The sequence below is a fragment of the Rhipicephalus sanguineus genome, unplaced genomic scaffold, assembly GCF_013339695.2.
Source record: "Rhipicephalus sanguineus isolate Rsan-2018 unplaced genomic scaffold, BIME_Rsan_1.4 Seq1193, whole genome shotgun sequence".
Classification (NCBI taxonomy): domain Eukaryota; kingdom Metazoa; phylum Arthropoda; class Arachnida; order Ixodida; family Ixodidae; genus Rhipicephalus; species Rhipicephalus sanguineus.
The window spans coordinates 42,645-58,701 of record NW_023614466.1 but is presented as its reverse complement, the minus strand read 5'-3'; positions in this window follow the sequence as shown (position 1 = coordinate 58,701).

The window sequence follows — 16,057 nt, the reverse complement described above, 5'->3', positions numbered from 1 at the left end:
ATCTCCTTCGTCATATTCACCTGGAACAATCGTGTGGCTTCGCGTGCCCTCATCTGCCTCCGGCCTTTCCGCAAAGCTCGTCCCTAAGTATGACGGTCCTTACCGGGTTCTACGCCAGACTTCACCGGTCAACTACGTTATTGAGCCTCTTCAGCCACCTACGGATCAACGGCGCCGCGGGCGCGAGAATGTTCATGTCGACCGATTGAAACCTCACTACGACCCACCAGTATTACCTGTGCCATAGGTCGCCTGGATGGCTCCTTTTCTGCCGGGGAGTGATTGTAGTGATAAATACGGTTACCGTAGAGAAACGAAGAAGAAGACGGTTGTTGTGGTTGGTGCTCGTGCTGGTTCCGTTTTTGGGAACTGACTGCTGTCCCGTCGCTGTCCCGCCTCTAAGACGCTCACCGTACCTAAACTATTAAACGCATACTATCAGAGGCTTATCTTTTTGGGGCTCTGCGCACGAAAACTTCAACACCAACCTTTTCTTCATCGGTGCAGCGCTAAACTCGGGGGCCAGCACCGCGGCGCTTCATCTTGCAGGGAGGCGAACTAGTATATGCCGGCTTACAGTTTAGGAAAAAAAAAGGATAATCACCACACAAAGCATTCAAAGAAAGATGGGTCTAATTGCGTATTCTGCTTCGGCGTACCAAGATTCAAATTTTGTCACTTCCTTGTCACGGCAACTTTCGGTCTGGCGTAATAGACTTGCAGCGCTTCCTGCGCGCCGGGCGTGGTCAGTTTCATAATCGCCATTAAAATTTGATTATCATCTCGAATTACATGAAACTTTCGTAATTTCTAAAGAAATCAGTATGCCATGAACGAACACAGACTACAACTTTCCCATATAAACAACCGCCCTCAAGTCAATCATTAAGAAGTTAATTAACGAGCTTTTGTAAATTTGTCACTTCAGTGCCTCCTTAGCTGCGACAAAGTATTTTCATTTTCACGTAGAGTTCGTGTGGGAAAACAAATGAAGGCTGACTGTCATAGGATTTTTTATTAAAATATGGATTTTCTTAACAAACAAAGTAACTTGTATATGGCACGTACATGCTGCTCTATAAGAGGAAGGTGATAAAGGAGAGAAAGTCCCTAGGAGCACAACGGTGCCTACTAACCGAGCGTGAAAATTTCTCAGCTGTACACGACAGAAAAATAAAAGAACCGCGTACTCTTTTCTTGGCATGCCGGTTTCATGGCGGCGTGGAAATAAAAATTAGCCAGCGCGCCTTTTCCAATAATAAAAACAAAAATAAAACGTTACACCATCTCCCACTAAACGGAACCATGTGGGGATGCGAAGCAGCGCTGTGTGTTCACTTGTGTTTCCACTGTTCCATTTGTATGTTTCCGTGTATATTTCATTTTTGTGTGGAGCTGTGTATGTGTTGTGTCCCGCTTATGTTACCCCCCAGCTCGATCTTTCCGTTGCGCTTCGCCTTCGCGTTGCCTCGCAGCTTCGAGATTCGCTTGCCAGCGTTGTCGTTTACGTTCAGCTTCGCGAGCGTCCATAGCGCCGTTGCGAAGGAGAGTGCAACGGGAGCGAGCGCGTGCCACATTATATGCGAGCGCACAGCTGTGGCGGAGAGAGAGAAACGGGAGAGGAGAAACAAAGCGGAGGCAGCGCTCACGCCACCTCCTGCACCCCACCTCCCCGCGCTCACGCGAGGAGAGGGGAGCGTTGGCGCATGCGCAGTGGGGAGCGGACGCGTGAGGGAAGGACGGACACAGCCCCGAGCAAAAGCTGCGTGCGTTTACACCTGATAAGTCAAAGCGAGATCACGCGAGCTGCATGATCAGCCAATGAACGCGCAAGGAGTTTTCTTCGGACGCCGACTACTACTGCTAATACTATGGCACAGGAAAGCCTAAGACAGCTTCTCTGTAAAATGTATGGCCATGGTATGTACAGATGAGATATTAAACGTAGCGGGTGTGATGTAAGCCACTTTAGAGTTTATCGATCATATTAATGTCGTTGAGGAACATGAAAATATATTTTAGGACTTAACGTAGCTGCGTAGGGAAATGCATACAAAAAAGTATTTTCGCGAGCTCTAGATGTTGAGCACCTTATAGGGAACCCAAGCTCAAGTTTGCGGCGCGACGACAGCGCCGCGCTGCGGCTCTGTCGGAAAGCTCTGAACCTTCGCGCGGCCGACTCAGCCCCTTTCACGGTAGCGGTAGCGCACGTGCGCACGCGTTCTTCTCTCGGTGCGGGTAACTGGGAGGCCGTCAGCTGGGTACGTTGAACCGAGAGGCTTGCTGTGCGAAGCTGCGCATTTCCACGATGGCAGAAGCGACCCCGCGGAAGCGCAAGCGTGGTCCGAAGTATTGCGGTTTAGTGGCCAGCCTCAACAGTGCAGACAAGGCACACGATTCACGTGTTAAACTGTATCGGTTCCCGGGCGTGTCGCACGAGAAATAAAGGCGGCAAGCGTGGATAGCTGACAGCGCTGTCTCGCCTTCTATTTTGGCTGTCTGAGCGGTCTGAGTTCATCGCTTTCGTTCGTTCCGACTACCTGAATTGGTATGTAACGGGGCGCATGCACGCAGCGACTACAGTAATGACTACTTGCTGTCTTCTCGCATTGTTAAAGTCCAGTTACGGTTGTAGGTGAAGCAACTCTGTGTTTTGATTCCCCGTGCTCTTGAGACCTACCCGTCGTTGTTGAACGTTCACATTCGCGTTATACCGTTAGCGTTGCGCGGTTGGTTGAGTTTAACTGAACTCCGCACATTGTCAGAAGTTCGGCGCCTGCATTTCACGCGTCGGGAAGGCTGCTTTATCACGCCGGAACGGACGTCTGTGCATTTTCAGCAAGCTTTGACATCGTTCTGCAGGTTTGCTTTGTTTTTGTCACTTCATTAGGGTGATATATATTTAAGCCGCTAAATATAACTGGCACTTAATACATGCTTTGCAGTTGCAACCTTGAAGTAACCACCTTCTGACTTTGTGCGATTTTCTAGCCGCGTTCGCGCAACAGGTTTTATACGCCTGTCAAGTCGATATCATAAAAAGAAACTGTAAGCATGACGCGAGAGCCGAAAAAACGAGGCGAGCAGTTCATCTTGCTTCACAGTGGTTGAAGCTCAGCTAGCTGCCTCGCGTCTTAATCGGCGGGTGATTCTCCAGCGGCACGGAGGACTTGACTCAAACCTTCTCAGGAAGCAGTGCCATGGCCGTATAATCTTTTTTTCGCACGCCGCAAACGTTTGTTCACGAAAGTTCACCGCTGCTACTGTAAGCATGCCATATCAAAACAACAATCATATGATTCGTAGTCCACGCCGCAGAACATCGATAGCGTGTACGGCTTCATTTCGGAGTGCATGTGGACCATTATTCATCTTTAACATGACAGAATGAGACTTACCTCGAGGTATACGTCTTACACGTTGTAATCGCGACTTGGGAAATGCATTTCGCTTTGAATCGGGCGTGGTTGTCGTCGATCGTCTGCTCTTCACCGTTAACGTGATAGCCTTTCTCATTTTATCAAGTTCGCTTTTCGGAAGCGCCAGTCAAGCTTGAAGATCCTTTTGAAGCCGCACTGCACGCGGTACATTGTGAGACGCCGCAAGTGCACCGCGAGAGCTCTGCACGTGCACGGAAGCGAGCGGCAACGCGGCGGAGAGAAGGGAAAACGCTCGCTGATCACGCCCCAGTTTCTCTTTTTCTGCCAGAGATGGCGCTGCCTGTCAAGAGCAGCAGCGCCGCTAAGCGTTGCTTGGGAAGCCTATACTCTGTCCCTGTATGCCTGGAATTCTGACAAAATATATGCCCCTGTTTCTAATGCCCCACAGTTATCACAATATAGATTAGTGGGTTAGTGGTGAAGCTAAGGCGGCACATGCAGCTATTGGTGAATGCGGCATTCAGACGAAGTCGACGGTAGAACGCCTCAAGGAGACGGGGAAGGTGATGCGGAAGTTTCAATTTCAAGTCAGCACTATGAATTCTTTTACACTTACATTGAACTACTCCAGCTGTCGCAGCTGCGTCTAACACAGGGGCAGGGGGCGTTGTCACTTGCAGGGCATTGTCTCCACTGGCAGCTCGATCCCGCGTATGGCGTTTATGGCGGTGGTGTCGGCGGTGACCGCTATGGCGCGATTTCTTGGACGGCGTCCGGTGTCCACCGCATGTGCACGGGCCAGGCCTTTTCTCGCAGCCGTGCCGCACGCTGGCCGGTGGCACCCGTACCAAGGGACCAGGCATGTACACCCCGCCTTGGAGTGCATGCGTGGGGAAACAATTTGGTTAGACTATGCTCGCATTCGTAAGAAAATGCATTGGAAGAAAGTAAGGCAAGAAGGATCGAAAACTGTGGGGAGCTTAGAAGGTCATCGCGTACGTACGTAGAAGGTCACCGCGTAGTTTAGCGCAAAAAACAGGCAACAGACGAGTGAGAGGACAAGGACACAGCGCATTCTTCCAACTAAAGTTTATTGGATTGGGACGCATGTATATATACACGCAGGGAAAGCAAGAAAAAAAAAACCAGGAAGTAAAAACCGAAAGGTGAAAAGAATAAAAGTGCCGATAAGTCACACACGTGTGCCAACACCGCCCCCCTTCCCAAGTCTCGCCAAAAACAAAAGCTCTTTGTCAGAAAGATGCAAGGAAGGCGTGCTTACGCATGCGTCCCCAGACCGTTTAATTTCCTCAGCCTCGATGATTTCCCTCACCCTTTGGTCCCGACTGCGTGCAAAGACCGCAGTGTTATCAAAGAGGGGCCTACACTCACAATCCCGCACGTGGATGCCGAGGTGCCCCGATACTGTCGTTTGGACGCTGTAGTAGTGCTCACGGAGCCTCTCGTTCAGGCAACGTCCCGTCTGACCCACGTACTTTCTACCACACGTCAGAGGGATGGCGTACACAACGCCTTGAACGCATGGAACGAACTTTCGCTTATGGTCTGTGGTGCAGCCTCTTTTTTCTTTCATCCGAGAGGTCGAACTGCACAAGCCCGAAAGCTTTTCAGGGGCCGAAAAAACCACGCGAACCCCAGCGCTTTCCCCGACTTTCCCCGAAGAAGACAGCTGTGGTGCCTTATGTGCATGATGTCTCGCACAGGCTTAAGAAAATCGGGGAAAGCGCTGGGGTTCGCAGTGGTTTAACTGCGAGTGGTTTAACTGCGAAGGGTTTCTTGAAGAAAATGCATTTTGTCCACATCTGTCTGTCTGTCTGTCTGTCTGTCTGTCTGTCTGTCTGTCTGTCTGTCTGTCTGTCTGTCTGTCTGTCTGTCTGTCTGTCTGTCTGTCTGTGTAGCTGACTGGATGTCGCGAAATAGATTTGTATTGTGAGCGGAGGAACAGGACGGAAAGGGTAGAAAAACGCTTAATTTGAGAAGACTATGCAGAATACAAAGGACGGTCACATTGCAAGAAGCCGAATACCGCGGATCTCCGCTCTCTCTCGCCGGAAAAACGTTCGTTGGCTCACAGGATTGCTTGACCTCGTTTAAGATACGGCTATATTTGGATCTGGAGTTCACATTCCACCCCACCTAGAAGTCCAAGTCCATTTTTAAAAAGAAACACTAATCTCGCATTGACTGGTCACAGTCCTGTAGATGTCGGGGTTGTGTTCAATGACGCAGGGGTCGTCGACTTGGAGGTTGGGCCGAGGCTTTATCTACGCGTGACGGTAAAGTAGGTGCGTCTACAAGTTCAGCGAAGTAGTGAACAGGGACGTGGTCCTCAGGCGGCGACACGTCGAAGTCTGGAGTAGGGGATGCATCTCCCGCTGTCGGCTGGCCAGGATTGGGTCGACGTATGGTGGACGGTATCTCTTCATCTGGCTTACATGGGCATCTCAAGTGTCTGGTCTAGACATTGCGGAGTTTGTTACCTGTTGAACGTCGTAGGTGACTGTAGTTCGCTTGCGTGTGACTTGGTATAAGCTTTTGAACTTGGGAACAAGCTTTTCAGATCCCTGTAGGATAGTCTCTCGTCGTCGCACCCACACAAAGTCGCCAATGTCAAACGATGCATCATGGTGGGTCCTGTCATATATCGTTTTCCGAGTTACTGACGGCTTCGCTTCGCCGGTCCGGTATTGTCAGGAGCCTTTCGCTGAGGTAAGAGGCTTGATGCGGGCGAACTTTTTGATGTGGCCGCTTTGGCATGAACCCAAACAAAAGTTCGAAGGGCGAAAAGCCAGTGCTTCGATAGTGGGTTGTAATGACAGCGAAAGCGGCTTCTTCCAGTTTAGTGACCCAAAGTGACTGATCACCATTGCACAATTTCCGAAGTACCGTCACAAGTGTTACATTGGCCCGCTCAACAAGTCCGTTGCTAGCGGCACGGTATTCTACTGAAAAATCCATGTTAACACCATGCATGCGCATGAAATTCTTGAAGTGGTGAGACTCAAATGACTTGGCATGATCGGACAGGCTCCAAGGCTGGGGCTCCAAATCTGTAGAACAGCGAATGCAAGTGCTTTAGCACATCTTTGGTTGAGGTTGTGGGCACCGATGCTGGGACAATGTATCTGGTTGTGAAGTCAATGATGTTGAGGATGTATTTCTCTTCTGTTCCTGGCATTGTAATGTGGTCAAGGGCTATGGCACTGAATGGAATCTCAGTCGTAGGCATGTAACACATTGTGCCAACTGAACCTGTGGTAGGCCAGTTGTACACCTGGCAAACTTGACAGGCTTCGACGTGCTCTTTCGTCGTAGCAGCCATCTTCGGCCACCAATAACGCTCTTTGATCTTTGTGCGGGTGCGTGACGCATTCATGTCTCCATTGGCATCATGAGCGAGTTGGAGGACTTGCTGTTGCATCTTGGCTGGGACAACAATTGTGTGCAGGTCTGGACTCACAACCCTGCAGAGGATTTCATTGACCACAACAAAGTTCTGGTTCTCCTGTCCTGACAGAAGCTTTGCACGGATGGCCTTGCACATTTCATCTTCAGCTTGCACTGTGATGAGGCTGTGGACTTGAGACACTGTGGCGCATGAATAACGCGAAAGCATGTCAGCCCGCGGAAGTGGCTCTAAGACATTCACTGTCATCTGGTTCAGGGATATATAGTTCACACCGAGTCTCTTTTTTGTTATTTTGCGCCATGACCACTGCTGGGAAGCCCCAAGGGCCGTAGGATTGCCAGATGATGTCACTTTCAAGCAGAGTGGCTGTGTGACGCTCGAGAAATTGTCTATCACTGGCTGTGTAGCGGTACGGCTGTCGACCGTAGGGCTTGGCGTCAGGCACTAGCTTGATCTAGTGTTCGATGCCTTCATAAAGACCGATGTCCTCTGGGCTGGTGCTGAAAAGACCAGCATGACGTTATACAATGCACTTCACGGCTGCTTGTTATTCGAGATTGAGCTGAGCCCCAAGGCATATGTCAGTCAGGGGATCATCGAGGACGTTAGCAAGTGGGCCTGAAGGGAACGGGCTGGAGGAGCTCGTCTGGAGTGGGCCTGTGGTGCATGTTTCCAGTTCAACTAGGGCCGCCTTGTTGAGCTGGCTCAACAAGGGTTCATTCTCGGCCGGCTCATACTCTAAGTGAAGCGGTTCTGCCGTGGGCTGCGAGGGATCAAAACGCGACAATGCAGACGTTGACAAAATTACTGCATTTGGCATCCTTGGCAACAGTTCCTCTTTGCATTGCACGGCAACGTTGGTAGATGGCTGGCAGATCACAGGCAGCTTCGGAGGTTTGAAGTGGAGTTCAGCTTGAGCTGCGTAAAACCAATCCTCTTCCAGAATGAGGGCAAGGGCTTTCCGTTCAAGGATGGCTGCTTCGACAACTGCAGATAGAGGTCCGATGGTGATTCTCAAAAAGACTGATCCTTCAGGTATGACGCAGCTCCGGCCGACGACAAGCAAAGGTGGCTTGGTCCACGGTACGATTTTGAGGTTTGATGCTAGACTTGCTGCAAGAATAGTGACATTCGAGCCACTGTCAGGGAAAGCACTAATCTCTCCCAGTCCTTTAACTTGAGCGGTAATGAAGGCACATCTGAACTTGGATCCATACATGGTGTCGTTTACACGGCCAACACAGGCTGTTGGTGCTTTGGAGACTCTCTGCTTGTTGTCACCAGGATGCTGCTTTTGGTGTAGTACATTAACTTGCAAGGTGACCCTTCTTTTGACAGTTGTAACACACAGTGTCTCGCAAATCTTGGCCTCTCCTATATGCCGGGGCACCATATAGTTAGCTGCAATGGCGTCGTACGTTCCCTCTTGGTCAGCAGGTGGTAGGATGGCAATACGAGGAGGCTGTATCATGGGTGTAGTGTGCTGGAACGTAGATGGTCGAGCATTCTGTGGGGAGTTCACAGTACTGTCAGTTCTGGGAGTATCACTCTGGAACTGGGGGCGTACCGGCTGTCCTGCGAATTGCTCTGTTGACTGTGAAGATCGGATCGGGCGGGCGTGGTCCAATGCTCTATCCACTACGGATACAATGCTAAGAATCCATCCACGGTACGGGGTCGCTGAGCAGCAATGGATGTGGCTATCTGGTCGTCACGTATGCCTTGAACGAGGTATTCGATACGTTCCTTGTCAGTAATGGGAAATGGATAGCGTGATATGATCTTGAGCTTTGCAAAGGTGTACTGCTGCAGGCTCTCTCCGGCTTTTTGTGTGAGGGCTGTGACCTTCGGTTGCCACTGCACGATCGAAAGTTGCTCGCCGGATTGTTCTTGAAGACCGGCCTTCCAGATGGCCCAGGTGGTAAGCTGTCGCCCTGATGAGGCATGCCAGTCGACTGCGACTCCGCGTAGCTTTCCTTGCGCGATGGCGAGGAGAGTTGGGCCTTCCCATCGTGCAAGTCGTTGAATGCGCTCGAGCTCTTCTATCCAGTGTTTGAAAGTAGGGGTACCACTTTCGTTGAAGGTAGGCAGCGAAGCTGAGAGATCTGGTAGCGTTGTCACATGCACTGGTTTCGCGTGACTTGCTATCGTCGTCATCATCACGGCCACGTTCTGGTAAAGAAAAGCTGCCATGCGCTGCATGTTCTCTGCTGGGTCTGACGTGAAGGTTGGCATAGGTGGGAATGACATAGTAGGTACTGGCGCGGTCGGAAGGGACGTTGAAATTGCAGGCATGCATGGCGCGAGTTCGTGGTTTGGCGGTGGGTCTTTCGCGGTTTCAACCAGTAGTCGGTCGATTAGTTCCTCCTTGTTGCCGGTTGTGGAGAGGCTCCGGCGTTGCAGCTCAGTTTTAATCAACTGTACATTCAAGGTGGCGAAGTCTTCTGCAGCAGCAACACGCCAGTTGATGAACGACATCGTTATTGACACGCCGTGATGGGTAGGCTTAGGATTTATTTGGCGTTCAACAGTGCTCAGTCGAGGGCACGGCGGCTTAATTGGCGAGCGAAGTGGCTGTGGCAGGTTGCGGGTGTCGACTGCGCCATGTGTGAGCGGAGGAACAGGACGGAAAGAATAGAAAAACGTTTATTTGAGAAGATTAGGCAGAATACAAAGGACGGTCACATTGCACGAAGCCGAATACCGCGGATCCCCGCTCTCTCTCGCCGGGAAAACGTTCGTTGGCTCACAGGGTTGCTTGACCTCGTTTTAGGATACGGCTATATTTGGAGCTGGAGCTCAAAGTATACATCATATACATGCACACTAAGAAAAAGGACGGTGCCACCGTAACAAAGATGGCGACCAAGGATTCACCCCGTCGCCTTCTTTGTCTGCAAGGTAAACGGCTTGTAACAGTGGCCTCCGACGCCGAAAGCACAGACTCGGGGCAGACGAACTATGACGGTGCGGACAAAGTTGACTACAGATAGGAATGAGTTGCGTGCAGTACGTTACAGAGCTTCAGGCGGACAACGTGAGCGATTTTGTTGTTGCGTGGTGAGTCCGTGGAGACGAAGATAATGAAAAACTTTCGTAAGTCATGTCGGCCACTTGGCTGCATACACGGTATGCGCCGCGTACGGAAAGAGGACCTCCTACGAAAGCCCTACACGGTATGCGCCGCGTACGGAAAGAAGACCTCCTACGAAAGCCCTACACGATGTGCTGGGGATCAGAGGAGGACAAGAGATCGAGGAGGAAAATGGGCGTTTCTGTGACAGCTATTATAACGATGCAGTAATGCTGTCATTTGGGCCAGTTGGTGCAAACTTGTAACTTGATTCATGGCTGCGCTAAAAACACGCACAACGGAATTGCGCCCGTCGTGTGTACGTCTCTTCTGTTGTCCGTGTTTTTTAGCGCAGCCATGAATCAAGTTAGAAATATTATAACGACGTCGAAGTCGACTTTAAACTCGGAAAGTCGAGTGCATGCAACTTGAAGTGCATGGTCGCCAACGCCAATAGCCTCTTCAGCATACTCAGTAGCATCAGCGCGCCATAGGCAACATTGAAGTTCGTCGGAATAAGAGTAACATGGAAAGAGAGTAAACAGCGACTGCAGTGTCGTCTGTTATCTCTATTATTGCCAAATGCTGGCGTCCTTGGGCTCTGTAACATCACCGGGTTAAAGTTAATAAAAACGACTGTCTTATTAGTAAACACAGGGGCTTTTGAGTTCAAGTGGCTACATCGGAGTCATCACAGTCTTTCGCTCTTGAGCAGGTAGTGCGAAAAATGAAGACACAAGCGAGAAACAAAGACGCGAGACGAGCGCTATCTCCAGCAGCATCCTCCTGCACCTCCAGCAGTATCTATCCCACCAGTCATATTTCTGGAGCAATAAAGAACGCACCACTTCCTCCAGCGGTATCTAACCCATCCAACCACAACTGTAGCAGTATCCAACCCACCACCTCATCCTGCAGCAACTGGCCCACCATACAGTTTTCTGCAGCTTTATCTAACCCACCACTTTTCTCAGGGGTATCCATTCGACCACTTCCTTCAGCAGTACCCAACTTATCACTTCCCGCAGCAGTATCTTACCCACCACTCCCTCCAGCAGTATCCACTCCACTACTTCCTGCAGCAGTATATAACCCACCGCTTTATTCAGGAGTATCCGACCCACCACTCCCTGCAGCAGTATCCACTCCACTACTTCCTGCAGCAGTATATAACCCACCACTTTATTCAGGAGTATCCGACCCACCACTACTTGCAGCAGTATCCACTCCACTACTTCCTGCAGCAGTATATAATCCACCACATCATTCAGGAGTATCCGACCCACCACTCCCTGCAGCAGTATCCGCTCAACTACTTCCTGCAGCAGTACATAACCCGCCACTTCATTCAGGAGTATCCGCTCAACTACTTCCTGCAGCAGTACATAACCCGCCACTTCATTCAGGAGTATCCGACCCACCACTCCCTGCAGCAGTATCCACTCAACTACTTCCTGCAGCAGTATATAACCCGCCACATCATTCAGGAGTATCCAACCCACCACTCGCTGCAGGAGTATCCACTCCACTACTTCCTGCAGCAGTATCCACTCCACTACTTCCTGCAACAGTATATAACCTACCACTTCATTCAGGAGTATCCGACCCACCACTCCCTGCAACAGTATCCACTCCACTACTACCTCCAGCAGTATCTAACCCACTCCTTCATTCAGTAATATCCAACCCACGACTCCTTGCAGCAGTATTCACTCCACTACTTCCTGCAGCAGTATATAACCCACCACATCATTCAGGAGTATCCGCTCAACTACTTCCTGCAGCAGTACATAACCCGCCACTTCATTCAGGAGTATCCGACCCACCACTCCCTGCAGCAGTATCCGCTCAACTACTCCCTGCAGCAGTACATAACCCGCCACTTCATTCAGGAGTATCCGACCCACCACTCCCTGCAGCAGTATCCACTCAACTACTTCCTGCAGCAGTATATAACCCGCCACATCAGGAGTATCCGACCCACCACTCCCTGCGGCAGTATCCACTCCACTACTACCTCCAGCAGTATCTAACCCACCCCTTCATTCAGTAGTATCCAACCCACGCCTCCTTGCAGCAGTATTCACTCCACTACTTCCTGCAGCAGTATATAACCCACCACATCATTCAGGAGTATCCGACCCACCATTCCCTGCAGCAGTAACCACTCCACTACTACCTCCAGCAGTATCTAACCCACCCCTTCATTCAGTAGTATCCAACCCACGACTCCTTGCAGCAGTATTCACTCCACTACTTCCTGCAGCAGTATATAACCCACCACATCATTCAGGAGTATCCGACCCACCACTCCCTGCAGCAGTATCCGCTCAACTACTCCCTGCAGCAGTACATAACCCGCCACTTCATTCAGGAGTATCTGACCCACCACTCCCTGCAGCAGTATTCACTCCACTACTTCCTGCAGCAGTATATAACCCACCACATCATTCAGGAGTATCCGATCCGCCACTCCCTGCAGCAGTACATATCCGCCACTTCATTCAGGAGTATCCGATCCACCACTCCTTGCAGCAGTATCCACTCCACTACTTCCTGCAACAGTATATAACCTACCACTTCATTCAGGAGTATCCGACCCACCACTCCCTGCAACAGTATCCACTCCACTACTACCTCCAGCAGTATCTAACCCACCCCTTCATTCAGTAGTATCCAACCCACGACTCCTTGCAGCAGTATTCACTCCACTACTTCCTGCAGCAGTATATAACCCACCACATCATTCAGGAGTATCCGACCCACCACTCCCTGCAGCAGAATCCGCTCAACTACTCCCTGCAGCAGTACATAACCCGCCACTTCATTCAGGAGTATCCGACCCACCACTCCCTGCAGCAGTATCCACTCAACTACTTCCTGCAGCAGTATATAACCCGCCACATCATTCAGGAGTATCCAACCCACGACTCGCTGCAGCAGTATCCACTTCACTACTTCTTGCAGCAGTATATAACCCGCCACTTCATTCAGGAGTATCCGACCCACCACTCCTTGCAGCAGTATCCACTCCACTACTTTCTGCAGCTGTATATAACCCACCACTTCATTCAGGAGTATCCGGCCCACGACTCCTTGCAGCAGTATTCACTCCACTACTTCCTGCAGCAGTAAGTAAACCAACACTTCATTCAGGAGTATCCCACCGACCACTTCTCGCAGCAGTATCCACTCCACTAATTCCTGCAGCAGTATATATAACCCACCACTTTATTCAGGAGTATCCGACCCACCCCTCCTTGCAGCAGTATCCACTCCACTACTTCCTGCAGCAGTATATAACCCACCATTTCATTCAGGAGTATCCGACCCACCACTCCCTGCAACAGTATCCACTCCACTACTACCTCCAGCAGTAAATAAACCAACACTTCATTCAGGAGTATCCGACCGACCACTTCTCGCAGCAGTATCCAACCCAATACTTCATGCAGAAATATCGAATCCCCCACTCATTTTCCTGCAGCACTATCCTACCCACTACTCGAAGAACGAAATGCATGAAACAATGCGCGACAGCTTCGCTGTCCGACGCTAGAGACGACGTGGAACGGCTTAGAAGTTTTCAACGGGGCAGTGTTTTATGCCGGGGTCCCCCAAGACTTCAGTGACGTATTTCCGCTCATGTGGATGACCTTGGTATCGAACCCGCGACCGCTCGGTCCGCGACGATAGGTATCAACCGCTCTAAACATTGCGCCCCGGACGCTCGTGCATGTGGTTTGGCAAACGCGCCTTATATCTCTCGCACCTTCTCTCTTTCAGAGGGACCTTGGCTGGAGAGGAAGGGGGCGGGGAACGGTGCAGCTCTCTGGGATCGGTAAATGAAGTACTGCATCAGGACATTACAGTGAGCGCTTCAGTAGTTTCAGGGTTTAGTGTGCAGCGGGAGACGCCATTGAGTGGAACGCCTTCCCGCGTTCACGGCTCAAGTACAGACCTGCCTGTAGCGTTCATAAAGCGCAGTGTGGTACTATATGCATGCGCAAAGGCGAAGGTGTTCTTATTACTGTGTAGCGCACACCTCGGCGTTTCTCTCGCCAAATGACGACGCTTTGAATAGGCGCATATGGAGTACCAGTTCTTATACAGTGCCTTGAATATTTTGCCTATTATGTACTTGTTGATTCCATCTTTGCGCGGGATTCAGCATATGCTACGTCCAGGTATATATTAAATATTTCAGCTACCGCAAGGGCTAAATCATGATCTTTGGCGTCAGTCGTCGGGACAGAAATGTTCCAGTAATAATAATAATAATAATAATAATATCTGGGGCTTAACGTCCCAAAACCACGATATCATTATGAGGGACGCCGTAGTGGAGGGCTCCTGAAATTTCGACCACCTGGGGTTCTTTGACGTGCACCGAAATCTAAGTACACGGGCCTCAAACATTTTTGCCTCCGTCGAAAATGCAGCCGCCGCGGCCCGGATTCGATCCCGCGACCTTCGGGCTAGCAGTCCAGCGCCATAACCACTAGACCACCGTGGTGGGGCAGAGATGTGCCAGTAGGCGTCAAAGCGGGTGTATCCACGTCAAACGATGCTGTATCTGCCAAATACCGAAAAGACAATGTGCAAGCTGTCGTACATCAATGTACAATAAACGATCAACTGTACTCCTTGAAGGCACGGTTCACTTTCATGTTATACCGATTCCTACGACGGAGGGAGGAACCATGTTTTTGTTTTTACTTTACATGGACGATATTACTGTGGGTATTTTTTTCGGTTATAACGTTGTCTGCTGATGAGTGTGTTGTCTATAGCAAAATTAAAAGTGAACAAAGTCCTGCGACGCGACAATTAGATATACAATTTTATTTGGTGTTCCTCGTGGCAGATGAACACAAAAACGTGTGTTCACGTCTGTTTTAAAAAAAAAGAAAGTGAAAATTATTGCATGTATTTACCAGATAAAGAATACCCTGATAAGAAACGGGACCTACATATAAGTACCTAGGCACTCAATTTTATTCGGCGGAATCTGAAATGTCCAAAACCAGACGTAAAAAAATTCGGCAGATCCCACGTACCGTGGGAATCGATGTAATGCGAAGCCTGTGTCGGGAAGCTGACTGTGGCGTAATTTTTTTTACATTGAGCGAAACGTTACGAAATAACGTTAATGATATGTGCAAATGGTATACGCACACACATATGTTGAAGAGTCGCACATGTGTTGTATAACCGTTGCTTACGACGCCAACAGCAACATGGGTATTAACAACACCAGACGCGGTTAGCAATAGCTTATACTTGTCCGTTCAGATGAAGAAAGCACGCACGTTTCACGAACCCCTGTGCATGTGCGGAAGGCGTTCTTAAGAGTTCTCAGGTAGATGGCGGCGAGCGGAATATATTTGTTATTGCATTTATTCGCGCAACACAGACCTCGCCGATTCCGCTGCTTCTCTCAGTGTGTTGTGTTTCTGGCGGCCGGCGAAGTGAGATGCGGCGTACGTTGAAGTTTCGCATCGCCATGTACCTATATGTGCCCACGCCTCCACACCTACAATGAAGCCGCTTGCTGTGGGCGACACAGTCGGCTCATCGCTCCAGGTGTGAGAAAGCGCTAACACGGCAGTTTCTGCGAGCAGAGCCTCTTTTTAGAGGTAGTGCACGTGCTCGCGCACAGACTGTACATTGAGAGTGGCGAGCGTCAGCTTATTGTTGCGATTGTGCCATCGAATGAAAGTGGCAGCCCGGTCCAAGATAATGTCTCGAGGCATGTTTGCTATCCGGGTCATGTCGACACACTGTATGTCGATAGAGCCGGCGACATGTCGGAACCTGGAGTCACCTCTGCTTTGGTGAGGTATAGGCCGTCGGGGCTGGTAGCCCTGGAAAATTCTGCGTGGACGAACTTCAGTGGTTGGCGCTTGTCGTATCCGTGGACTACGTAGGTGTATATGGCCCTTTGTGACTTATATATACTTATGGTGTTTGCGCAAGGAAACTGCCCTGTTACGCGAGATAATATTTCTGTGGTATATCGTGGTTGTGGTGGTTGGCATTACCACTGGCACCCGTTTCATGTTTTTTGAGGGATGTGCGGCAGTGATGTGCTTCGTCCTGGCTGGGACGACAATGCCTACCGTGGACGTTGGAAATTCAAGCCACAGTCGCACGAGGTTGCCGTGCTCGTCA